The following is a 27038-nucleotide window of genomic DNA, read 5'->3' on the forward strand; positions in this document are numbered from 1 at the left end:
TCACCCATGGATGATATGGTGTTTCTGTCTTATTTTTCTGCGGCAGTTCATCCAAGAGTGTTGTGAATATCTGGTTTTACTCACATAGTTGTACACCACATGTTGCACAAGGTATGTGTAGGATCCACGGATCTTGAAAGGTGTATTGTGGGGGTTTTGATCATTGTAGCAGTGGAGATATGTCTGAAGGTTTTGCATTCTTTGTTATGGCACAGTCAGATGCTTCATTGAGTTGGGGGTCCTGGTCTACAGGGAGCTTGCTTTAGCTGATGAGTGTGGCAACACTGGGGAGGTTGTTTGAAGGCCAGCAGAAGGGGTTCAGGAAAGATTTCTTTGAGGATGGGGTTCCCATTGAGAATGAGTTGTAACTGTTTAATGATACCCTATATGACAGGTGACAACTAGGGGTTGTGTGGTCAGAGGGTTCCCCCTATATTGAAGCAAGTTCCCTTGGGTATTTGGGTGGCTCATTCCACGATGCAATCTACATCTCTGGTGGAGCTTCCTTTTTGGTAAAGGTGGTTTTAAGTACATTAAGGTGTATTACTGGACTTTCTCCTCTGAGCATATTCTGTGTTATCTCTGGACCTGTCTGTCGACAACAGATTTCTTGCTGTGTTTGGCGTGGTTACTGGGTCTGTGATGGTAGATCGATAGTGAAGGTAGATTATATTGTCATTGGTGGAATACGGCTTCACGATGACAGACTTCTGAAATGAAAACGCATATACTGATAGAGAGATCACAGTCTTGGCGTAAAGATGAGGCCTTTTCCTGTACCCATACTGTAAGGTTCGAGGCTTTTTTCTGCAGCCATATTAGGAGGGCAGCAGTCATGAGCCACGAAGCAGAAAGTCACATCCTCACATTCTATTGTTTTGCCTTTACGGTCCCTACTTCTGAAAGGTTGCCGATCCCTGAGATAAACAATAGAGAAGTGGTGTGCCCAGTCTTCAGTTATTCACTCTAATATAAGGTTTTGCATGCCAGTAATATATTTTAACGTTCAGGAGGTCTCTTTCTATAAGTCTATAACATATATCTAAACTATTGTATGTTAATAAGGTTTTTAAAACGTTTAAGAAGCTTCATTTAAAATTAAATTAAAATGCAGAGCCCCCCAGACGGGTGGCCAGGACGTGGGCAGTGTGAGTGCCACTGAAAATCAGCTCGCGTACTGCCTTTGGCATGTGTGCCATAGGTTGCCTACCCCCAGTTTATCTCTATGGTCTCTGTCTGGTTCTTTGATGTTTCTGTCGCATAACTAATTTTGCTAGGTGGAAATCAATTACGGTGGTTGAGTATGACTGGTTAAATAACTGTTTTATGATGTGTTAGGATTGGTTAGAAAATAGTTCAGTAATATTTTAGTTAAATGATTGGTTAAATACAGCTAAGCAAAACTCAAGTTTCACTCTATAAACTGGGGTCCAAAAGGAAGTTTTTTGGAACCAACTTAAGGACGCAGCTCCAAGATCAGAGCTGTCAGATCTCAACACCCTGCCAATCACACCCTGCTGAAGCTGGAGTCCCCTGATGACCTAATCCTGACTGGCCATCAAGAAAAGTTCACCTGCCTTATTGGGAGTGGTGAGCATTGTATGCTTAGTGTGTGCATTCTATTCTGGTGATCGTTGATCAACAGAGGTTAAGGATATTACTGCATAAGGCTCTTTCACTGGTAAAAGACCTGATAAACAAGCAAAAGATTAAGCCCCGAGCCCTAAGAATTGAGTATGGGTGGCCCTGAGCCCCAGGAACATGGTGCCTGTCCTCCAGAGCCCTAGGAACGGGGAAAGGATGGGATGCCTAAATCAACCAGGTTACAACAAACTCTAGGAAGTAGGTAGATCTGGGGTGTCCTAGAGTGTGCGCCTTGAGCCTAGGAACTAGGTAGAGATTGGGCATCCTAGAGTGTGTGGGTAACAAATTTAGGGTAAAGTTTGGTGCCTTATACCTTGAGCCCACAGAAGGGTAAAGGTGGATGCCCTAGAATGTGTGTAAGAGGATTTTGTGTAGGTAACATTGGTAATTAGTGAAGTGGGAATTAGCAAAAATTTTGAGGAGGAAAAACATGATAGGAAATGACTAGATGACTTTAAAAAAAAAAAGCCACTTTCACTAGATGTCCCTTTGAAATCAAAGAGAGTGCAAGGAAAAAAGATAATCAGTGCTTATGAATTACGGAGAAAGGGAGGGAAAGCAGATTTCTCAGCTAGAGAAGAAGAAAGCTCTTAACTGAAAATAAAAACATTTCTAACACTTTAGAAAATTGAGTAAGACTAAAAAGGTTAAGAAATATGTGAAACACCATGAGGAGCAAGAAAGTTGCAAAGTCAGCTATGTTTAATAGAAAGGAATTAAACAATAAGCCCAACATTCAGTTAACATAATTGCTTACCTCTGCTACATGCAGCGATGAGAAAAATCTAACCACCTTTCCTCTATACCAAAGGTCCCCAACACAGTGCCCGTGGGCGCATGTCCTGGCCAGTGGTCGAGTATCCGCTGAAATGCCGCCGAATTTCTGCAGCATTTTGGCGGCGATGGCTCTCGATGACGTCGCTTGCCACCAACAAGTGACGTCATCGAGAGGTGTCGCCGCCGAAATGCCGCAGAAATTCGGCGGCATTTCGGCAGATGCTCGACCACTGCCACTGTCCTTTGTCTGGCACCCGCTAGATGAAAAGGTTGGGGACCACTGCTCTATATAGTGTTCTGTCAATAACAGTGTCAAGGATAATTTAATTCAGTTTTTGATGGTGGTATTTAAGGCCATCATTGTCTTACAATACATTGAATTGCTAAGCCATAATTGTGTGTTCATTGATAAAAGCGACGTTATTAAAACTGCAAAATGAGCTATATTCAGTCACTAAGCTATCTAACAGGACTAAAGTAAATGCTTTATTTTTAGGAAAGCTTGATTTTGGAATCTGGAAACAAACGGTTCCTCTGATAATTAAAGCTAGTGCTTCCCATTTGAAGGAAGCTTTGGATCACACTAATAAAAGCGCTTTTGCAAATTAAAGAATTTTAATATTGAACACTTGACATGTTCTAAGTTAAAACTATAGTTTCAACAATCTTGAAAGGGCTTAAATTGTTTTAAGTTACACAGGAGGCTTTTTAGTTCCCCTTTTTGAGAATTTACACATACATAAACAGAACAAAATGGAAAACAGTATGCAAACCATTTTGTCAATACTGCAAAGGCAGCAAACATGAAATTTAAGGTGATAAAAATGAACCAAATGCAAACTTAGTGTAAGTGTCATAGTTTCAGCAATGTAAAGAGTATTTTACAGTGAATGCACACATGCCTTTTCCAGAGTGCCAGGACTACTGCCCTCACAAAGTTATCACAACTACATGACTACAGCAAAAATCTTACCTTTTCAGCAACCCCCTTTTTCTGGAGTACAAATTTGTAGAGAAGGGAAGAAATGGGGTGCATTGGTTACCAATGGTTTTAACTAACATCCAGGAAATTTAACATTTTATTCACATGCTTTACACAGGAGCTCAAATTATTGTCTGAGAAGTAGTAATTATTTTATTTAGTTCTTTTTGTCCTCAGTTGACACACATACATTCTCTCTTATGGGAGTTCTATACATAGAAAAGCAACTTTATGTTATTAGATTGACAAGAAGAATGCCATACCCTGCAGCTTTATTTCATACTTTCATTCTCCTATGGTTATGTGGAAACAAGATTAGTTTGTTTTGATTTGCTTTTTTAAATCATGACATTGTTCACTCTTGATGCTACCATACTCATTTCATGCCTGACTCACCCAGAACTATCTATGTTTCAACATGTTGCTTTTTATGTTCCTCTATAAACATGTCATTACAATCCCTCACTTGCACTAAAGAGATTTAAAAACCACATAAATCCACCAATTGAGATAAAGATATGAAGAACTGACACAGTACATAACCCATAAAAAGCCTAGAATGGCAAGACCGGAAACTAGAACTTGTGGCTCTCACACTCAATTGTTCATATTTTTCTAACCATACTGCTTTTTACAAGATGTACCTTAATTTGAAAAAAATATATATGATACTTAACTTCGTCTGCCACATATCCAGTGTCAGATATCAGTAACCAACTGTGCTAAGAGACCCAGCATAGAGGTAAATTTTTCAGAGCAAAACCACAATTACTATATTACCACCCTATTTCTCCAATAGGATAGTGTTATCTTTAATTTGCTTTTAAAACCATTCACTAGCAGTGTGTAGGAAGCTTTCATTGGAAACTGTGAGGGTGTAAGCCAGTTTCTGCAGCGTTTAATCTTTTATGCAACCAATTTGTTTTAGCCTGTAAGGTTACAAAGACAACCTTCCAAAAATGAAAGGAACATAAGCCTTCCCTGTCACTGCTCATAGCTCGGCCAAGTGCAGCAGAATGTAACAAGATCCAGGTCAGTTTCATGTGTTGTTCAGAACCAGAAGTGAAATTGTCAATAATCACATCAATTTCACCCAAATGATTCTGAGTAAGGAACAATAGGACAGCAACAGAAGACACTAGAGTTATTCACACAAAAACAGAGAGAACCCAGAAATGAAGAATGTAGGTGAGAGCCAAGCAGAGGCTCACTGAGCTTGATTTACATACAAAAAAGCCACGCTAAAATAATATTAAGATTGCAATTTCCTAGTTTAAAAATACCTGGGGGGTGGGAGATGGTGGAGAACAAAACAGAAATTCCATCACATCACATCTTACTGACACTCATATGGCTCATCAGCAGGGCTGGAACCTTTGGATTCATCACACAGACCTCTGCCACTTCAACTACTAGAATAACTGATAGCAGTAGCAGGTGATCATCCTCTGTGGACTCAGGGATTTTGGGCTCAATTCCAAGATCTAGACAGGAGTGTGCTCTAGTGGGCAGAGACTCTGCCTGTTCCCCTGCAAGCCTGACCTTTTCTGATGAGTCTTCTCCAACCTGTTCCATTCTTCTTGCCTTCCCAGTCTCTGTTACTCAAGCTTCTCATCTTAGTCACATTCTCCTTGCCCACCCAGTCCCAATCGCCCCAGGCCCCCTATTCAATTGCATTTTGCCCCCTATCCAGCCAACTGGCTCCCAGTCTCTTCCCCGGGGCCAATCACCTTGTGTAACCAGTTCCAGCCTACCCCCAACCCTGCTTCCCAATCCCCACCTCATCTCCTCACCCAGTCCCATCCCCATCCCCACCAAACCTTGCCCCAATCAACCTACTCCTTTTCCTTCTGGTATGGGTTTTTTCCCCTTCACATTTCACACTGCCTGGATGCTTGGGAAGGCAAGGGGAGAGAAGACATTCAGAGCATAGCGCACCAAAGAGATAGGGTCCCTGTTCTTAGTTCCAGTGCCAACCACCACCCATACCTGGAGTGCACCAGGTTGCAGCCCCTATTCTAGCTCCTCTTGGATATATTATTACATTTTTGGTTGCACTTTCCCCCTCACCTGCTCATCTATGCACTCCCCATCCATGGCCCCACAAAGTCGCGTGACCTCCTTGTCAACCTCCTCCTAGCCCTCGCCAAAATGGCCATCTACAAAACCAGGGAGAGGAGGTTAACCGACGGAGTTTCCTGGGACCATGCGGCCTATTTCCACTCCTCCATCCGTTCACGCATCTGGGCAGAGTTCCTCTGGGTGGTATCTGCTGGCTCCCTTGACACCTTTGAGGAGCAGTTGGCGCTGTCCGGGGTTCTCTGCTCGGTGTCCCTGTCTGGTTCCCTTCATTTAGTCCTTTGACTTCACTCCTGTTCCTGTAATCTCATTAGTTGTCCCCAGCAATTATTTGGTATCACGGACCTGGAGATCCTTCCCTTAGGCTGGATACCAACAGGACCAACTCAGCCTGAAGCAGCTGTGAGCAGCCATTACAAAAGTCCAGTTTCATGCCTGTAGTCCTGGACTGGAGGAAGCAAGCTCAGTGGGGATGATGTGCAGTTTGGTCATGTGTAGGAGCTGGTTGAGGATCACCAGTGAGTATTAAATTTTTGGAGATTTTAACAGCTAAAAATCTAAGAAGTCTCTATGGGGAGAGGGATAGCTCAGTGGTTTGAGCATTGGCCTGCTAAACCCAGGGTTGTGAGTTCAATCCTTGAGGGGGCCATTTAGGGATCTGGGGCAAAAATCTATCTGGGGATTGGTCCTGCTTTGAGCAGGGGGTAGGACTAGATGACCTCCTGAGGTCCCTTCCAACTCTGATATTCTATACATGAACTATAATTTGTCAAAGGCTTATAACCTGACCAAGTAAAGATGGATTTTCATGTAAAGGACTAAAAGCACATTCCTGATAAAAAGCACCTTAAACCCTCTTCTAAAGCTATGTCTACACTAAAAAGATAAGTCGACTTACAGACATCACATTAACTACTGCAGTGGCTGATGTCCACACTACCCTCCTTGGGTCGGTGGTGTGCATCGTCACCAGAACTGCTTCCACTGATCTAAGAGGGGCAAGTGTGGGGAGCTGAGAGCTCAATCTCTCAGCTCTGCTGGCAGCTCCCTGCCAGGAGCCCAGCTGTCCCACAGGCTCCCCTCCCTGCTCACCTCCTCGGTCCCTGCTAGGAGCATGGGGGAAGCCGCCCCAGGCTTCCTGCCCTGACTTCCACCCAAGAGCAGGGTTCAGTCTCCTAGTTCACCAGCGGAGCAGGACAGCTGGGTTCTAGCTGCCAGGCTCTCTTGTCAATTTCACGGCTTCTCTGTGAAATTAACAAGAACCATAGCCAACAGCCAATGTAAGGAATACAGTTTCTACAAAGACATTGGGGCGTCCTAACTACACTGATATAAGCCCTACGCCTCTTGTTGAGGTAGTTTTATTATGTTATAATATCAGGGGAGTTACATCGGCAGGCAGAGCATTTCAGTGCGTACACTTCCTCTGTTTTGTCGATGAAAGTCACTTCTGTCAACAAAGCTGTGTAGATTTCAAGTCCCAGATGCAAAACATGGGAACACTAGAGCATTTCAAAGAAAAAGTCACCAGAATTTATTTATTTTAAACCATGGGCTAGACATATATTTTACCCTAATCTCATTCTCAGAAACAGCTGAAGTGTTTTGGATTAATTTTTCCTGAAAATTCAGCCTGACACAGACACCAAGCATGAAAAATTTCAGCTCAAACAGAGTTTGGCAAAGTTTTAAGCAATTGAAAACAAGGTCTTATTATGGGAACTGTTAGGCAACATTAATAACTGATGGTACTACCAGGCCTTCCTATAATAAATCCCAAAACAATATACTTTTATGATCCACATTTATCAAAAAGCCACTATGATTAAACAACTGACAACTTAATTGCTTAGGACTAATGTCATTATTGTCAAAAAAATTAAAACCTTAATAAAAAAGCTCCCAATAAAGCCGTCATTTATTTTCTAGACTATAAAAGATACGGCAAAAAACTTTCATTGACGCTCAGCCAGGAGACTTCTACTGGCCCACATTACTTTACCTTTATTGCACCACCGCTAACAGAACACAAAGCAACTCATTCAACCATTTATTCAACAGTGATGTAAAAATACTGACAATTAAGCATTTTTAAAAGGTAGAATCACACAAATACCATACAACAGGCTCTCCATATTGATTTTAGCGAAGTAAGTAAAGACTCAGACATACTGTATATTTAAACACAGGAAATGCTTTTGTCAAATACATAGCAACCTTGGTTTACTATGTAAATTTGAAACAAGAATGTTTTTCTTTTAAAAAACTTTTATGTGAAACTAACTTATGATTCTGCCACATACTGTGTAACTTAAGTCATAATGATAGGCAACAATTACTAACAGACGATGTATGTAAGGTAAAGCTTCAACTGTAACATTTTATTTCTTCCAGGTGGAGAATATATCTCATAAGGTTCTAAAGTGCTATACAAGTTTAATGCACATTTTATAACGCCATATATGCTGCCGTAGCATTTCCAAGGCTTGCTATATTTTGAATGAATATAGTAAAGTGACAGATTAAAATTTTATTTTATTTTAAACTCTGATTTTGGTAATCCTTCAATGCCCAAGTGTGCATACATTTCCATAGTTATTCACACCACATAGTAATACAAGGCTAAGATAAATGGATAAGTACTATATGTGCTTATGGTGCCTTCCAATTAACCTCAGTTACCTACATTTAGAGAGACATTGAGTTAAAATGCAACAAATTAAAGTAGATGGAATTTTAGCCCAATAGCCCACTGTTGCTCCCTTAGACACAAAAAAAGGCCAACGTGTTATACATGGAAGGAGGTATAAAGATTCTAGAATAAAGCTCCAAACTCTAGACCAGGGTTTGAAAAGTCAATTCAGTGTAGGGAGTGGGAAATATCCCCTAATGGACATGAAAGTGGAAGTTAATTTCTTAAAATTAAGTTTATTTAAAAATGCATTTTAGCCTTTAAAAGTCGCAAAAACAATCCTCCCACTATAACCCTACGCAGGTCTGTGGACAGACAATTAGAACTAACGGTATTTGATGCAGTAATCACTGTCAATAGTGCCAGAGAACAAAATTAGCTTTGTATCTCAGCACAGGTTAAGAGACAGAGAATGCCTCCCTTGACCAATAGTAAGAAAGCCTACAGTCCCTCTTTCCCCATAAGATTCTGTAAGCCAGGAACCTACTGTAAATGTGGGCAGAGGAAGAACCAAGAGACCTGAAGGATGCTAGGCATGACTGCAAATCCACGTTGTCATTTTTCTTAATGTTCAAAATTACATCTTTGCTTAATCAACCTACTTCACACAAAAAACCCCAAGCCCTTTCATCGAGTCAGCTGCTGCTCTACTGCAGCTTTCAGGAATCACTCATTTATTTCTGTGTAGCACATTATCAGAAAAAATCCTTCACATTGACAGTTCATGCAACTCAATCCTCAAGTATATCAGCAAAAAGAGAGGACTCTGACAACCAGTAGACAGCTCTATACAGAACTGCAGGAGACTCACAGCTGACTTTTGGAGTCACTTAAGGTATGCCAAATGAATTCATTTACAGGATCTTCCATGTTCAGGAAATGCTGAGGAATTTAGGATAAAACATTTTTCTAGGTTTCTATGGTTTGGAAACGGTAGGACTTACAAAGATGCAAGAAAAAAAAAGATACAGGTAGTAGAAAATAATATTCTGAGACAAATGGCAGGCAAATGGACGGCAGACAGTGCACACAGAAGAAATTAAGAGGAAGATGAATTTGGGACTCTCAGTGACAGGCTGGAGAGCACATGCTGAGGTGGTCTGAACATGTGATAAGACAGGGAAGGAGGACAGGACAGCAAAAAGGGACACGAAAGACCAAAGATTCAATGGAAAGACTGTGTCAAGAGAAGTTTGTAGAAAAAAAAATAAGACCTAGGAACCTGTGCCATGGACTGGAAGGACTGGCAAAAAAATTGTGGGCACCTTCAACCTCAAGCAAATGGGAAAAGGAGTCAATATGGGTCTTTCACGTAATAGGGGAAAGAAATAGATTATTAAATACAGGAAAATGTGACAAACCATAAAAATTGTCTCACAGAAGGGAAGGTGTAATACCTATGAACATTAGTTGAGCAATTTTAAAATTGACTATATTCAAGTTGATAGAGATAAGAAATAGAGCATAGAAGGACTAAGTAATACTTAAGTCCATAAACTACTTGGGTTGCAATCTATACGACAGGCACGATACAAAATAAAGTTGCATAAGGAAGAGTATCTTTATGTTATTCAAATGAGACTTGAAATTAGATTGAGTTGAGAAGGACAGATATGCAGGTGGCTGCTCCAGATGCCAGAAGCTCCAGAAATAAATCTGGCAGCCACTCAACCCTGCTTTGGGGTCTGTACAAGTTCTCTGGAGTCTATATCTCAAGACCATACATTTTAAGAATCTGCCTGATGACACTATCACTGCTGAGCTTTCTGAAATATCATTGCATCCCACACTTGCCATATTGGGAGCGCAAACAATCAGTAAGAGTTTGATTATCTAGGGGTATACAAAAATCAAAGCAGAAGAGTTTTCTCTAATGCGAAAAATATCCAAACTAAATACATTTTTTTCAAACAATTATAATTATAATTTTAACTAAATACTTCATTTTGGAATAATTATGAATGACTTCTAGTATCCTCCCTCATTCAAACTACAGTGTAGTATCCTATTATCTGTAATACAGGTCACTACATGCATCCCCACTTTCATCTGTAAATGCTAGGACTGATTTTGCCAGTTATTGCAATATACCATACTTCCTTGGCATGCACAGAACATAGCACATGGCAGTTTGGCATTGTTACAGCCACTTCTCACAGATTTAAAAAGCTGCACTGCTCTCACAGGAGCGCTTGATTAACTTCAAAATGTCTGGAGGAGCAAGTGCAGCATTCTGCAGAGGCAGCTGTGTACTTGTACTCAACTGACGCATTCTGCTTGCTTCTATAGCTCTGCTAGATCTTGTAACAGTCTTTGTGCTGAGACCTTTGTAGCTGTAGAAGACAAAGTCTATATCACCTGCTGCTAGCTTGTGTTCAACGTAGACTCTGAACCTTGTCAAAGTCCTTGATGATATTACTTGCTGGCCAGTATAATACCCAAAGAATTGTGGAACTTCGATGACTGTGCCTATGACATCTTTTGAAGTATGTCTAGTTGATACCTCCATCTGCAGCTACTTCTTTAGTTTAGACTTGGCCTTAGCAATCCTCATGTAACCACAGTCAATGAACACGTACATTGGTACAAGAAACCAGCTCATGTGACAAGATATTCTTGATGTGAACCTTTTGTGAATTTGCTTGTAGGCCTATCAGTCTTGAACAGATAAGGTTGGTGTCAAATACCTGTGTTGGACCAACCATTACATGCTTTTTTATCACTACAAGTGTCTCTATCATCCTTGGTATTGTGTTACAGAACCAGGTGGGCTAGCTATGTTCAAATTCTTGCATTTGTTATGTGTCAACTGTGCTTCACCCAACTGATGGTGGCGCCACTCTAAAAACAATGTTTACTCTTGTCTCCGAGTGCTTAGTGGGATCTAAAGGATCCACTCACAGTTCTAGCTTCTGACTAATGGCTTCTGTGTCCATTGCATCTGTAGCAATCCTCAACTTCTTGGTGTAGCTCTTGTATTGCATTTGGTGTATGTTTGGTTTATAATCTGTTAATGTCTTTCATTGTCCAGTATTTGAAAATTATTTGTCATGGGTGAATACATAAGAACTTGCTGAGTGAGCATACTCAGAGTACAAGAATATACCTCATGTCTCAGTTTGGGGAGGGAGGTGGGCACAGATGATGTTCCATATGTTTTGTATGCTCAGGTGATGTTCCATATGTTTTGTATGCTCAATAGTGACAAAGTATCATCTGGCAGTTTCTTTTTTATGTAGGGTCTTAAAATACAAAATACACACACACACACAAACACTCTATGGACATAAACAAAATACTGCCAAAAACTTGTATTTGGCTACCAGTCTCCATTCTTGAGTGTGAGAGAGTATAATAGGGGAAGTTTAAACCGGGCCCTGAAATTAAATTGAATTTCATGAAACTAATGCTAGGATTCATTTGGTCATGCTACTTAGAATGCATGAGAAAGCGAAGAGCAAATTTCTGCATATGCTGGAGATTGGAAACCTTTGGTGAGCCCAAAGCAAAAGCAGCAATAGCGCAAGCAAAAAGCAGTGAAGGTGTAGATGAAGATTATAGCAAGATTTTCAGCTGTGATGGAGAATACTTCATTTGCCCAAGAGAAGTATTTGCTAGATAAAGACCGCCAATAAATAATTAAAATAATTCATGTTTATTATTCTCCAAGTAACTAGAACCACCACTAGTGTCCCTCTAAGCACTATCTCCTAAATGGCAGAGTCAATTTCTATCACTGTATTGCTCAATAATTCATTAGTGCTCAATAGGAATATTCCCTGCTTCTCTGTATCTTTACAATATCAATACCCAGTACCTGCCCTGTGAGTGAGGACTAGGAACTTTGTTCAGGGTATTTGCTGTTGTATCAAAACTATCTACATATTTTCCCTACAGTATTTTTAACTTGCTTTACTATGATTTATTTGGATGGTATAGTCACACAACGCTCCACTATAGTTAAAGACAACATAGAAAATTTTAGAGCAGGAAAGCTTTTGGGCAGAGACCATTTCTTACAAGTGCACAGCCCCTAGTACAATGGGCTCTTGATCCAATTAGGGCTTCTGAGCACTTTTTAATACAAATGCATTTAATGATAAGAATACCACCTTACTAACAGCTTTCTGCTTACTTACACCACCATCTTATAGTCTGACTTAGATAAAAAGTTTTTCACCTTCCTATTAAACACGTTATTGGTATGGAATAGTACAGTATGCCATCCCAAAAGTGGATGCATTTTAGTCGTGAAGTAACAGTGTCTGTAAAGCACTCTGGAATCATTCCTGGTAAAGATACTAAAGAAAGGGGAACACTGAAAAACCTCTTAAATCTGTGCACTTCAATAAAGAGCAATTTACCAGGAAGAGCACACAACAAGGAGGATATTTTGATTCAAGTTTTAGTCCTGCCAATAATTTACTATGTGACTTTAGATAACTATTTAATCTTTCTTCCCCAATTCCCTACCCACCCCAATTCATAAAATGGGGATAATGCTGTCCCAAATCACTGGTACATGAAAAGTCTTAGTTCACTAGCGTTTCTAAAGTGCTCTGAAGTAGTAAGAGCATAAACAATTCAACAATTTTCCAGTATTGTGTAAAGAGACAGTAATGTGTAAAGAGTCAGCAGGTTTAATTTATAATAGGAGAGAGTATGGAGTCATATGTAATCTAGGTGAGAATATACCATGACTGAAGTTATAAAATTATTTTCCTGTGTAATAGGGGGAGGATCAATGCACACCTGAGAACAACAATACTTTGCACTTATATAGCAGATTCCATCAGAGGCATTAAAAATGGTGTAAATGAACAATGAGACTTCATCATTACAGCAAAAAAACTGACATCTGTCAAACTATTACTGCCATCAAGATCTAGGATGCTGATGAAGTTGCATAGAAAATCCAAAGGAAGAAAAATACCAAGAATCTTCACAGCAGCAGTCTACATACAAATATTTTAATGTCAAAAGTCACTTAGTATTTTCATGAGCAGTGATTCAACTGCAAAGTGACGAACAGAGGCTCTGAATTACATTTCTCTCACATTCTTAAATCAAGCAAGAGAAAATTAGTGACCTGTGAACTGCATTTTATCATCACTTCCATTCAAAAAAAAATTTTTTTTAAATAAATTACTTTCCTTTCATGGTTTAGGAATTCACCTGAACCCTACATGGAATTATAGCCCCATGAGTCAATCACCTACTACTATAGATAACATTTTATTATGCTGTCTAAACGTCAAGATATTACCAATGCTATTACCAATAAATTCACGAGTTATGTATTCTAGATAAACCATTGCATTTTTAGTCTTAGCTTTTTAGAGAAACTAGATGTACCTTCAACAAGTTTAGCCTGCAGAAAGAGGTCAACAGCAAACACTCATACTATTCTTCAATTACTACCAATTCTGACATGATCTATGTATCTTGGATTCTGTGGCATGATTACAGTACCCCAAATGCAAATGGGTTCAAGAGAAGGCCATTTAAATTAAATAGAAAATGAAGTTAGGTCACTAACTACTGGCACAAGTAGATACAACTCCATTAACATTGATGGAGATGTGTCCACTTATATGAGTGGGGAAATTTGCCAATGTCTGATATTTGGAAGGGAAAGAAGATTAAATCCTTTGGGAATGGATAGATCCAGGGTACACTCATCCTGGAAGATGTTCTATACATGACAATTTATACAAACCAATGCAGAGGTTTCCACACACTTTTTTTGCTGAGCCCCTGTTCATAGATTCATGTCTCATGCATACAGCGCTCTCAGGGGAGGGGTGCCCAGTACCCACGGAGACCTGGCGGGAGGGGGAATGCGGAGAAGTAATCATAGATCAGCATGTGACTAATGCAGTTCCTTGCAGTCAAAATACTGATTTAAAAAAAAATAGAAGGGATGAACAATTACACACTCCTATTGCCTCCTCTAAGTGTCATAATTAAGTGCCTCCAGGGCATACATGGAAATAAAGCAGGCAGTGGAGGAGAGAGAATCCAGGTGGACTATATATGATGATGAAGACAGTGATGAGCCTGGAAGCCAGTAGAGTGAGAAAGTGATGAAGGTACGGCTGAGGGTGTGAAGAATGATAGGAAGGAAAAGAAAGAAGCCAAGTTCAAGGGTAGAGTTGGATCAATGTGTGAGGAAGGGAGGAAATGAATGGAAGGATCAAGAATTTTGATAGACTACTCAGTGAAGAGAAAACATAACAGGAAGGGATGAAAGAATTGGAGTTCAGTGAGAAGTGACGGGATTTGGTCACCAGTGTTTGACTGAGAGCAAGGCAGCAGATGCTAGGAATCAGGCCCTGGGCAATAGGTAGAAGATCGGTGGAGAGAGAAGACAGATGACTGGGAAGTTTGAAAATGGGATTAAAGAGTAGCCTGTGATGGAAGAACTGGCCAAGAGGACAGTCAGGGAAGATGTAACTGATGAGAGTTGGCTGGAAAGAGGAAAAAAAAGCTGAGGGAGGGGAACTAGGGTCAGTGTGGAGAGGCAGAAGGAAAAAGTGGAGGGTAACCAACTTAGAAGAATTGTTAGTGGAGCCAGCAGGGTGAGGCAATAGATGGAGTCAGTGGAGCATTTAAGGAATAAGAAGGAGCACAATTGACTTCGGATGAAAGGCAGGTGTGTTTGAGTGGGGGGGGGGGTGATAGAAACTGCATGCATGGGTAGTGAGAATAAGGAGAGTGGGGGGTCCTGGTCAGCAGGGAGATGACATGGGAAACAGCAGGAGGGCATTGGAAAGGAATGAAAGAATGGGGCCATTAGGAAGATGGTGGGGAAAATCAGTGTGTGTATGTATGGCAGGGAAGAGCCAGCTTGGGCTCAAGGAGTGGGACATCAACGGAAATAGGGGGCAGGGCTCAGGCCAAGTGGAGAGGGTGGGGCAGCTGAGGCAAGGAGTCAGTGAAGGGGGGCAATGGGGAAAAGGGAGCGGAGCTGAGATCAGGGGAGGACAGTGAGGGAGGTGGGTTCGCAGAGCAGAGGGGGTTGGTGGGGGGACTGAGATGAGGGTCAGGGGAGCTCTGTCAGAAGAGTGGGTATGGGGAGCAGAGGGGCTCAGTGGGGCTGAGGTCAGCGAGCGAGGTCAGGGCAGAGAAGGTCAGTGGGGTATGAGCAGGACTGAGGTGAGGGAGCAGGGATGGGGAAGATCAGAGAGTAACAGGTACAGGGCAGCAGAGGGGGCCAGTGGAGGTGGGAGCAGGGCTGAGGTGAGGCGAGGGAGCGGGATCAGGGGAGGTCAGTGAGGGAAGTAGGTATGGGGAGCACAAAGGGTCAGTGGGGTGGGGCTGAGGTGAGGGCAGGTCAGAGAAGTGACGGGTATGAGGAGCAGAGGGGGTCGGTGGGGCTGAGGTGAGGGAGCGGGGTCACAGGAGGTCAGTGAGGGAAGCGGGTATGAGGAGCACAGAGGGTCAGTGGCGTGGGGGTGGGGCTGAGGGGAGGTCAGAGGGGTGACGGGTACGGGGAGCAGAGAGGGTCAGTGGGGGAGGTGAGCGAGGTGGCGGGTACGGGCACCGGAAGGGGTCAGTGGGGACACGCTGGGGGGGTTGATCATCGCGGAGCGGAAGGAGGCGGGAGGAGTGGCGGCGCTTGGAGGGGGAGGGGCGGGTGCCGGGGCCACTGAGGACGGGAGGGGATGGGGGAGCCGAGCCGCCCGCTCCGCCCCCGGCAGCTGCGCCCCGCCTTGCCCGCCCCTGACACTCACCGAGCCGCCCCAGCGCAGGCGTGGGTGGAACCCGGAGCCGCAGCTCGGCTCGAGGCAGCGCTGCGGCCGGAGCCCCCGCGGAGGGGACGGACCGATCTTGGCAGCACCAGGCCGCCGCAAGGAACAGGCTGCAACCACCAGGGAGACCGGGCGGGTGTGCGAATGACCCGGATGTACCGGGGGGCAGCAAGCAGGTGATTGCGCCTGCGCGCCGGTGACCTACACGTTTCGCATGCGCATGCACCTGCCTAAACTCTGCGTATCTCGGTCTCTGAACTGGTTTGGAAAGTGAGGCGGGCGGGTACAGCGACCAGTTCTCCCTGTTAAAGGCACAGCGCCACCATTTTCGGCTGCAGAGGAAACCCACAGGCTGCCTCCTGTTAGCCTAAGGGTATGGCTACACTTGGAAATGTGCAGCGCTGGGAGTTACAGCTGTGGTTGTACAGCTGTGTAGGAACAGCGCTGCAGTGTGGCCACATTTGCAGCGCTGTTGGGAGTGGTGCATTGTGGGCAGCTATCCCAGCGTTCAAGTGGCTGCAATGTGCTTTTCAAAAGAGGGGGGTGGGGTGGAGGGTGACAGGGAGCGTCGGGGAGACAGAGAGAGCGGATTTTTGGAGCAGACACTGTGACAGCTCCCTGCCTTGCAAGTTCAAAAGGGGGGGGGTGGGGTGGAGTGTGACAGGGAGCGTCGGGGAGACAGAGAGAGCGGATTTTTGGAGCAGACACTGTGAGCTCCCTGCCTTGCAAATTCTGGCCATTTCCCCCACCCCTCTCTCAATCACTCTTAAATGTAAAAAGGCTTCAGACCAGATAAGCAGCTTCTCCGACGGACTCCCTCCACCCCGCCGTGCTGTTTGTCTCCTCAAGCAAACAGCTGTGAACATTCCAAAGCCTCGGCTCGGCTCGCTCGCTGGAGCAAAGAGCAGCTGTGTTTGGTAGCTCCGGGGAGTACCTTCCGGTTTGTTGTAGACAGGAATTCTGGGATACCTCTTAATACCCTGGAGGCCAATAACAGCGCTGGTGAGTGTCCACACCTGATGAGCAGCGCTGCATCACCAGCGCTGGATTCGCTACACCCGTAGCAGACCAGGAGTACAGCCAGCGCTGCAGCCAGGGAGTTGCAGCGCTGGCTGAGCTTTGTAAGTGTGGACACCGAGTAAGTTGCAGCGCTGTAACCCCCTCACCAGCGCTGCAACTTGCAAGTGTAGCCAAGCCCTTAGCCTCATGCCCTAAACTATCGGCATGAAGGCCCGAGGGGCAGCTTGGGGCTGTGGAAGGCCCTAGGGGACGGGGCCCTGGGAACACTCGGGGTCTGGTCCTCTTCCAGGAGGGTTTCTCCATCACCCCAGTTCAACCATCCCAGTGCCTGCTTCCAGGTGAGGAAAGGAGCAGGATTTCTACCATGCCCGGCGAGTTTCTCATGACGCCTGCAGGCCCCCAGCTTTGTCCCACACTTGCTCAAAGGGGCAAGGAGTCTTTGGCAGCAAGTGCCCACCTTCCCCGTTCCTGCAGGACCCTGCGGGGAATCAGCCCTGTGAGGAGCAGCCCAGCACCAAGCACCCTGCATCTCTGACAGATGTTACTGTAGTGCTGTTTAGTGCCTGCTTGGGCAGTACCCTGTATAACCAGGCCTTGCTGATTTATGGAGGGTGACCAGATGTTATGATTTTATAGGAACAGTCCTGATATTTGGGGCTTTTTCTTATATAGGGTCCTATTACCCCCCACCCCGTCCCAATTTTTCACACTTGCTCTCTGCTCACCCTACCTTTATGGGGCACCTGGGCACTGCCTAGATCAGCCAAAGGCAGAGCTTTTGCCTTTGATGGCCCTAAGTCAGCAGTTCCCAAACTGGGAGTTGCACAGTCAGCAGATGTGGGTCGTGGTAATCTCCATGTCTTCGTATATATGGTGCATGCAAGCTATACCCAGTGTGACCTCATACACACCATGTATTCAAGGTCACAGGGTGTGGAGGACGCCTCACATGGGTCATGCTGTGTGGAGGACACCATGTTGCTCTTCAAAATGCCATTCTCCATGCTGTCTGGGGTCCTGGCCGGAAATTCTTCATTAAAATGAAGTTGTGCATCACACAAATTTCTTCCCAAATAAATCAGATTGCAAGCTCTGAGCAAAAGGCCTAAATCCTGCAGTGAGCTCAGTGCAGGCAGGGCCCCATGCTGGGGGGAGGGGGTCATACCATTGCTGAATTGCTGCCACAGTGACCAACCTGTCTACTTGCAATTAATTACAAAGCACATAGTAAGTAGAGTTTTTAAAAATGCACTATTTGATTTTTTATAATTGTTTTAAAAACTTAAATGCCTTTTTAAAAACCTTCATAGCCACACAAACACCCCTTTAATACTATTTGTGTGAAAACCAGTTCTTTGTCTCCTAGGAGTTCACTTGCTCTTTTCTGATTGTTCCTTGTTTGGAGTCATGAACATCCTTTTTTGACACAGTTACTGTGGAAATTGTTAGGTTGTCACACGTGGATTAAGAGACTTTACATGTAGGCTAAGCTGCAGGAGCAAATGAGCAAAACAGAGATCCTGTTTTCTGGGCAGCAGCCTTCAGTAAGAATTCACACACAAAAGGGGAAGAGATCTTATTTTTTTCTGATATCCAAGTAAAACATTTTTTTCAAAATGTTTCCCCAAGAGGCCTTAACTGGTCTTTAGAGCGGCTGCATCTTCTGAAGCCAAACACTCTTTTATTATTTAAATTTGGCATTGCTGCATTACTAGCTCTCACACAATAGAATAGGCAAGCTGCCTTTAATGCCAAGAGTCTCAACAATGATAATTTCAAGGCTGCTAGCTTCTGTGCTGTGATTCAGGAACTGTATGAAAAATCAGGACAGGTGGGCAAAAGGACAGAAGTGTAATGCAATGAGAAAGCAGGTGGCTGGCTCTAAGGTTTTAGTGGTTTGGGTATTCATAAACACCCATTAAGCATTAAGATGAAAAGAAGCACTATGGGCAGAGGTGATTTGTTTTAGAGCAGGAGTGGGCAAACTGTGGCCTGGGGGCCACACCAGGCCCTTCAGACATTTTAATCCTGCCCTTGAGTTCCAGCTGAAGAGCGAGGGCTGGGGCTTGCCAAGCTCCAGCCAGGGAGCAGGGTTGGGTGCTTGCCCCGCTCCGTGCATGCCAGGTCTCTGCACAGCTCCTGGAAGCAGCAACATATCCCCTCTCCGCCTCCTACGCGTAGGGGCAGCCAGAAGTCTCTGCACACTGCCCCCGCAGCTCCCAATGGGAGCTGCGGGGCAGTGCCTGCGCACAGGGCAGTGCGCAGAGCCTCCGGACAGCACCTCTGCATAGGAGCCAGAAGGGGGACATGCTGCTGCTTCCAGAAGCTGCTTGAGGTAAACACCAAACACAGCCTGCACCCCTGACCCTCTCCTGCACCCCAACCCCCAAATTTTGTGAGCATTCATGGCCTGCCATACAATTTCCGTACTCAGATGTGGCCCTTGGGCCAAAAAGTTTGCCCACCCCCATTTTGGAGTAACCACACTGAAAGCTAGGAGTAGTGTAGCCACCAGGAAGCTTAACTGGTTCAGCTACTTCCTCTTCAAAAGAGAGGAACTCACGTTTCTTGCTAGAACTGTGAATAGTAATGAATATGGAGTTCCCCTCAACCTCACTTTAGTAAAGAGAGTGAGGAACAGAAAACTCAGAGATTCAGATCATAGACATATACTCACTTTATTATTACCACTGCTTCTGGCAGGACTAGTGCATATGTCCACTCATGCTGCTGTCCATACTCTGATAGACTATACAAAGCTTTTACACAGACTGGTAGGAACTAAGGGTGGGGGGATCCACAAAGGTACTTAGGCACCTAAGTCCCATTTTTAGGCACCACCGTGAGGCACAAAACTCCTGCTTGGCTGTCACCTAAACTTGTAGGCCTCTACCCTTACTCTGCACCTAAGTTTATTTTGGCCTCTGGGTACCTACACTGCAGCCTCACTCTAGGTGCCTCTATTCTGCCTGAGCAGGCTCACTGCTGCCTCACGATAGGTGTCCGAGCACCTATTTCCCACCTAAGCAATTCACAAACCAGGTAAGATTTGACTGCTCAAGTCACATGTGGGGGCCTGATCTAGTAGGCAGCCTCTGAGCATACCTACCGGATTGGGCCCCTCGGGCAAGTTCACACAAATGCAGAATGACTGTCCCCAGGCTCTTTCTCTGGCCCATTTAAATATGTCATTGTTTAATTAAAGCAGAACAACTTGAAGAGGAGAAATTAAGAGAGACTATTCTATAGCCTAGTGGAGAGGCAATCACCTGAGAGGTGGCAGACCCCTATTCAAATTCTTCCTCCTTGGAAGAAGCAGGGGACTTGAACTTGGGGGTCTCCAACATCCTGGGTGTGAGCACCCTACTAGGTCAAAGGTTCTAAAGGGGGGGCCTTCTTGCCCCTCCCCAGCTGTTTTGTTTCAGGTCCCTCATGCACCTCAGATAACCAAGCACCTATCTTCCCCCAGTTCATGGAGCACTAGCAGAGCTAGGTGCCTCCCTGCAGCCCAGATGTAAATGCCTATCTGAGAGGGGCAGGGTTTAGCACACACACTTCTGGTTGGAGTTTCCCATTGGCTATGTTAGACAGTTCCCCAACTAGCATGCTGGCTTTGTGGATTGCAGTCTAAGGTACCCATCTGTCCTCATTCAGAGTACAGGGAGTTTAGGTGCTAATCTCAAGCTTTGTGGATCACAATATTGTTCCTGTGACTTTCTGGGGCCCTAAAAGTTAGCACCATGATGGTCAGCATTGCAGTGCCTAAGTCCCTTCATGGATCCCACCCTTAGTGCTGGGCAAACTAAAACCTTTAATATATATTTGTAGTGGATCTTTGGGCTCAGAGTGGCCACTTTATGGTGCACTGCTTGGCATACTTGAACCACAAAACCTGTCCAAACAACCTAAGGAGGATTGCTCCAGTGCAAGGGTGATTCTCCAGTGACATACAGCCAACATGGGGGCTTCCATGCCACAAAATCCAACCTCCTGCTGCAAAAGGCATAATTAGATAAAAGGAGAACTGAGCATGACCCCTGGGCTATGCTGGTCCTAGGCTTTGTTTTTGGTCCTTGTGGCTACTAATAGCCTATGTACGAGCCAAGGGCAGGCTGTTCTAAAAACAGCACAAGAAGGAAGAGATTCACTGAACAGCACCAAGATCAGGGAAGTGCAAGGGATTTGATTTGTCCTCCCTGCAGTTTGGATGAACCTAAGAATTTAACCCATAATGTTCTCTGCTGCCCTCCTATGACATTTTCTCTCTAAACTAGTTGATAAAAGTGGTGGCTGATGGGGGTATGGGTACCATCCATCCTGAAATGCACAAGTCAGCCTCAGATTTTCATGGATCAGTCTCACCCTACAGCTTGTAGAACCTTTAAAAACCTCATATTTAGGGGCCAATCCTACTCCCACTGATGTCCAAGCCATCAATTTCAAGGAGACTCTAAATCATGCTTTCCGTTTGGGTTGCATGCAATATCATGGTTGAATGGTATCATGTCATCAAATGACCAGATCCTGTCATGTCCTCATAGTGCAGATAGTTTGTCCCATATAAACACATATACAAGCACATAACCTTGCCTGAGGGTTGAGGACTTGGGCTATTGAGGACATTGTAAGCAGAGCTGACAGAAGAGCCCTACTGAAACAATAGAAAGGTTTATTACAGACTACTTCCACTGGAGTTTGCTGTTCTCAGAAGCTGTAACAATCGTATGTCCCAAATTGGGCACTCAACTGAATTACTCAACATTAGTAGATACTTTCAAAAAGTAATCCCTAACGAATACAAAAAAAAGCTTTGAATACCATTAATTTTGCCTCAGATCTTAACTCCAAGTGTTCCCCTCTAGTATAAATACCTCTGAACGGCTTCTTATTAAACTAATAGTAACAGAGACCAAGACGAGACCACGCTTGCCAGTTAGTATCACATAAATTGTAGGTGGCAATTGTTGCTGTCAGCTGCTTCATACACCCGAATATCTCCAAGTTTGTTTTTATTGTACAGCACAACTCCAGTGTAGGAGTCTGTGGTTTTACTAATCTGCTCTAAAATGTTCCCCAAAACTAATAATTAACTTGTATACATTTTTAAAATAAGTTCCGAGCCCAAGGGAGCCAGGCACCATGAACAGTTACAATCTTAATTTTAATGGTAGCCTAAGGAAGAAAGTCAGAAATAATAATAATAAAAAAAAAAAAGGAAGTTCTCTTTTGTCATTTGTACACAGCAATCATGATCTGATGCATTGCCTAGTAGTGTTTATCCAGGGGGCCCATTAAGTTTTCCATCGCATGTCTCAATGTGGAAAGCAGGCTTTTCCCCATATCCAGAGGTTTTTTTCTTTAAGAGAATTTTTTACTGTAAAATCTTAAGAATGAAAAAAAAACAGCAGTTGCTTTTGCATCAATCCTTTGTTATATGGGAGCAGTTCATATCACCTTTCTGCTACAGATAAAACTAAGGTTATGTTTTCCCACTTTCAGATTTCTCTGCTCCAGTCACTGTGTCTAACACATGAGAGACTACTGAAGTAGCTGCCTTCGGACTGTACTGTCCTTTATGGCTTTACACATTTAATTTCAGCAAGTACAAATCCTGCAATATAACAGATATTACCTCGCCAACCTTGTCCCTTCAGAAATATAAACACTTGTAACAAACATGAATCAACTATGTAAATTTCAACACGTAGAGACAAAACAAAATGCCAAGGTCAGATTGTCCTATGCCTACAAGCCTGTAGGGTTTTCCCCAATAAAGTAACAGTACTTGACACTGTGTGTAGCCATTCACCCCAGGATAGCAAAACACTGTTTTTAAAAAGTGGCTGTTATCTCCATAAGACAGATGAAGAAATTGAAGCGCAGGGAAATTAAGCAATTTACTCCAGCAAATCAAGGGCTAAATTGGGAAAAGACCCCAGATCACCTGACTGCCACTCTCATACTCTAACCACCAGACTATGCTGATTGCATCAGTCATTTCTTTTATACAATCACTTGTACCAAATGATTAGGGCAGTTCCGAAGTCTGGTGTGGCCAAGGCCCTAGGACAACAAATACAGTACATCCACAGCTAGCAGACAGTTCCTGAAAGTCAAGAGATACCCGTGGGTACGATGTTGGCCTGTGATCAGAGAGAACGCTGATATTACAACAATACAGCTTCTTTGTTGTGATATCATCACTGCCTACCTTCTGCATTTCTGCCTGCTCGTATGTGGTGGGGGAGAGCAGTAGACAAATATTGGCAGGTGTTGAAACTGCACTACAGACAGGACTGTAAAATAATGATAAAGGAAAGTCAGAAGAGAAACTGCAGCTTTTAATTTAATTGCACTTTGTCCCCATTATAAAATAGAGCAACATCCCGTACACTATGTTGAGTCTTTGATTAGCTTGTGGAGCTGAGTACAATGCGGTACTGGGGGGGACAGATTATTATTACACTGAAGGGTAATTCCTCATCAGATGTGCCACTGTGTTCTGAAAGCTATTGGTAGCAAAAGCGAAGTGGAAGAGTGAAAGAGAAACCAGTTTAAACAATGCTCTAGACAATTCAGTGTTGTCCAACTCAGGAAGCAGTGGTTAGAAAGAATTCAGAACTACAGGACCTTTGACTAGATTCAAACACAGGCTCAGTGATTCACTTTGGCCACAATGAGTAAGGGTGTGATCCAAAGCCTACTCAAGTCAAGCCCACAAAAGTCCTTTCACTTCAGCAGCCCCAAACTATTTAAGCATATGCTTAAATATACCCTATTCAGCAAAGCACTAAAGCAAGTGCTTAACTCACATTCAAATTACTAGATTTAAGCACGTTTAAGTGTTATGTTGAATAGGAATGGACTGCTGAATCAGGGCCTCCATGACCTCAGGCATCTTATTTGACCCTCCCTTCTGCATTGGTCAGTTCAGCTATAAACTTTGGTCAAAAGCGAGGACCTCACCCAAAGCTAGATAGCGTGTCTGTAGTGAGTTTTCATGTCTAGCCATCCGCTCTCCCCCTTACAATAGTCTAAGTCAACAGTATTCCAACTAATGAATATATTCACTGTTACAGGCAAGGAAGAGACAACATTTTAAAAAGACAGGACTAATTACCCTCTGCCAGAAAGAGAAAACTATTTCTATAAACCCAATCCTGCACTCCTGATGCAGGCAAACTCCACTGATTTCAATGGGAGTTGTGTTGACCTCAGGAATGTAAGATCAGCTTTTAATTTGATTATGTCCTTTGCTGAAATGTTGTTGCTTTTTTAATTAGGTGCTGACTTCTTCCATTAATAGAATTATTAGAACATCATTTTATGCATAATTGTTTTGACTGCGTCTAGTTGTCCTCCAGGGACTAGTCAGAGGATCACTTTAATTCTGCTCAGCTGTTTTCCCCTCTACAGTTTCACCTGTAACATCTTCTTTAGATCATATGAGCATTCAAAACCATTGTTTTTCAATGGTAGACTAGCTAGGTGACTTAGTTAAAGGACCTCTGCTAAATGGCTGGGGAGAAATATTTTCTAGTGCTGAGTCTAAAAGTCAGCATATAAGCACAAATATAACCAAAACAATAATAAGCAAAGCCAGGTGTAACATGGGCATAAAACAGCAGTTCTCAACCTGCGGCCCAATCAGCACACAGCTGTGGCTCGTGAGACATCATCAGGGCCATACAGGTAGTATTGGTAAATACAAACATTGGTAAATAGGTTGAGAACCACTGAGTGGATTATGTAAGGGCCTGATTCTTCAAGTTGTTGTGTGCTCTCAACTCCTATTAACTTCAGTGGGATCTGAGAGCGCTCAGCACTTCACAACATTGAGACTTGTTTCTGCCACTATTCTGCTTCTGTGCCTCGACACCAATTTGAAAACTCCCCCATTCTGATCTTTGGATCCATCTACACTGCCCCTCCTCCCCCCATGACATGCACACACACTACCACCCCAAAAAACATGCTCTTAACCGGATTATCTAACCTATTTTAACTATTTCAAGTTAAAAGAGCTGTGAAGCCAGGGCAACTCAGCTTTTAACTCTCTTTAGCAGCTTGAGTTCAGTCTTAAGATTTCCTGGAGACTTTAACCAAATTAAACCAAATTAAAAGCTGAATTGCTGTGTCTTCACTGCTACTTTAACCCAAGTAACGCACTACAGGTTGGCTAACCCATGTTAAGAACAGTTTTTGCAGTGTTAACATATGCTCTGTCCTGCTCAGAGAAGTAAAAGTGATGGATTGATTCACCAAAACCTGTTTTTTTTTGTGACATCCAAATACATTTTCATTTATAATCTGAGCAGGGTTGAACACACAGTTTCTAAATGGTGGGGAAAAAAACCTATTAGTCAGTGTCACCAGCTATGTGTCTATTTTTAAAATACACACTATATTCAATGCAATTTACATCAATGTGCTCTTAAGGGTCACCATCTGAAGAATACCGTTAATTGGTGTAGGGGATTTTTAAATAACCCTCAATTTTCTATTAGACCATACTATCATCTCAACACAAGATCATTGTATCATTTCACCTGCAGATTAAGGAATCCCAAACCACCACCACATAATATATTTGGATTTAAACATAAAAAAGTATGTATTATTCACTCTATGTCCCAAGGTACCCAGCAAGCTAGAAGCACAGACATAACCTAATCCTGTACTCCTATCACAGGCAAAACGAGTTTCACCTGCATAGGTAATATGCACCAGGTCCTTTTTGTGTCATGTGATCATTGCCAGATGTCTGGAGGACAGACAGATCACAGAGTCAGGCCCTGATTCAGCCAAGGACTTGAGCACAGGCTTGACATTACAAAACTGCTTTGCTCAATCAGGGGAGAATAGCAGAAAGGTGGTGTGAAGAGATGTCAGACTTCTCCATCTTCCCTTTCTTTCAGAACTTGAGCATAATGTCTTTGAAATCCTTACTGCATACTAAACTTAAATCTGGCATCAAATTCAGCCCTTTAAAGTTTACAGTAAAAAAGTGACTAAAATAGACACCAATATTCCATTTTTTGAAAGCTTAAAAGTATATATAATAGAAGAGAAGATTTTTCTGATCGGTCTATAAACTCCATGTAAGAGATGAAAAATTATGCTGCATCCTTTCTGGTTCTTTTATCACTTGTAATAAAATTTATGCAGTCCAACCGTTGGTGAATATTTTTCTGACAAAGCATGAGGTATAATAGAATCCAGCAGCTTCCCCTCTGCAACAGTGTTGGCTCTGTGTACATGCATTATCATATAATCTTTAATTGCATGATCACATATCTTAATCCTAAGAATTTGTAACTGACTTCAGCTAGAGGCTTTACTGCAAATATTAGTGAATAATCTGAAATAGCATTTGGCAAATTCTGTTAGGGGAATTAATGACCAATCAACCCTTCCAGAGATTGATTTCTAAAGACTAATGAAAAAAAAAAGGCACACACAGAGCTTTAAAATAAATGGATTCAGAATTACAGGTGTGTGTATAATGTTCCTTTCCCAGTACAAAAGGAGAAAAATTAATATAGGCCCTTAGCAACTCAAAGATTTTTGTTCTATTTAAAGATGTTTACTACACAGCTTGGGAACTGCATCTCTCACTTTGAAGCAAAGTTAACTGTTGCTATGCATTAATTGACAAGTGTAGCCACTGAATGTTGCCGTCAATCCAGAGTTAAATATTTGACACTTTTACCTTTAAAAACAAAAATGCTCTATTAGCTTTTACTTGGCTCCAGAACAATACACGGAACTACTCTATTAATAATAATCTGTTTCCCCTTCAATAAAGCTTTTTGGATCTTTACTACTGTCTGATGACGTATTCATTGATATTTGGGGATCAGAGTACAGTAAATTAGAGCACAACACTATTCTTTGGGACAGAATCCAAAAATAACCATCTATTTGATATCAACCCAAGGGATTTCCTAAGGGAATGAAAGCACCATGAAAGTGCAAGTCATCAGTGGTTTAGGAAATGAGACAAATCCATGTCTGAGGAGCAGATGCCTCATTGATATTTTCCTCTAGGTCATCAGTTCATATCCAGTCCAACAGTGATTGGAAGCCA

General features: G+C 43.1%; 1 protein-coding gene across 7 annotated transcripts in view; it reads right to left on the bottom strand.

Annotated features, from left to right (window-relative positions):
- Positions 1-27038, bottom strand: part of CYRIB (CYFIP related Rac1 interactor B) — a 159632-nt gene that overhangs the window by 119599 nt on the left and 12995 nt on the right. Inside the window, exon 1 of one of the 7 annotated variants that reach the window (XM_032762904.2) lies at positions 15911-16166. The exons of 4 other annotated variants lie outside the window; for them this stretch is intronic. The gene's annotated coding sequence lies outside the window, so the exon portion shown is untranslated. Of the gene's footprint in view, positions 1-15910; positions 16167-27038 lie in introns of those variants that run through there. 2 more of the 7 variants (XM_075063239.1, XM_032762908.2) reach the window with 2 other exon arrangements.

This window comes from Chelonoidis abingdonii, chromosome 2 (genome assembly GCF_003597395.2).
Source record: "Chelonoidis abingdonii isolate Lonesome George chromosome 2, CheloAbing_2.0, whole genome shotgun sequence".
Lineage (NCBI taxonomy): Eukaryota > Metazoa > Chordata > Testudines > Testudinidae > Chelonoidis > Chelonoidis abingdonii.